At 44.5% G+C, this 634-nt stretch overlaps 1 protein-coding gene across 2 annotated transcripts in view; it reads left to right on the top strand.

Moving 5' to 3' along the window:
- Positions 1 to 634, top strand: part of NOS1AP (nitric oxide synthase 1 (neuronal) adaptor protein) — a 489841-nt gene that overhangs the window by 59344 nt on the left and 429863 nt on the right. The window lies entirely within an intron of this gene.

Genomic DNA, 634 nt, shown 5'->3' on the forward strand with positions numbered 1-634 from the left:
GTGTGGAGGGGGTGGGAATGATTCTTGCTGTAAGGACCTGTTCCCTCTTTTGAGCTACTGCTTCCATAGGTGTAGGTCAAGTTAGACTCTGGTCTCATTTAAATGTTGGCGATGTGTGCTGAGTAAGACTTGGTAAATTCCTGCTTGATTTATTCTTCCTCACAGCCCACAAAACCCATAAAACAGAATTAGAGAATCAGTCCCTAATCATGCTAATTAGGGCTAGCCATAAGTATAGTCTGACCAGTGGATGGCCGATTCAGTAAACATGGGTCTGTGCTGACTCTGCTGGTATGCTTGAGGCCTGTCCTAAACCTGTGGCAAACTCTTGGACATTTAGAGACCATTTCTTCCTTTCTTTAGACTTTAGCTGATGTTGAGGCTCATATACCCAAGATCACACAGCTTGTTTTTACCCAGGATCACATAGCTAGGTTAGGATGGAGCATAAAGTATGTGACTCTTGACTAAGTGCCTTTTTATAATCCCTTCTAAACTGTGGTCCAGCTGCCAAAGTGTATGTAGGTAGGTTTGGACTCTTTATCTCCACCCCGTCCAGTTCTAAATCAGCACTGGTCATCCCCGCATCATCTTCTACTCCTTACAGTGCCCGTAGGAACATCTTTCAGTTCCC

This window comes from Chrysochloris asiatica, unplaced genomic scaffold (genome assembly GCF_000296735.1).
Source record: "Chrysochloris asiatica unplaced genomic scaffold, ChrAsi1.0 scaffold00241, whole genome shotgun sequence".
NCBI lineage: Eukaryota > Metazoa > Chordata > Mammalia > Afrosoricida > Chrysochloridae > Chrysochloris > Chrysochloris asiatica.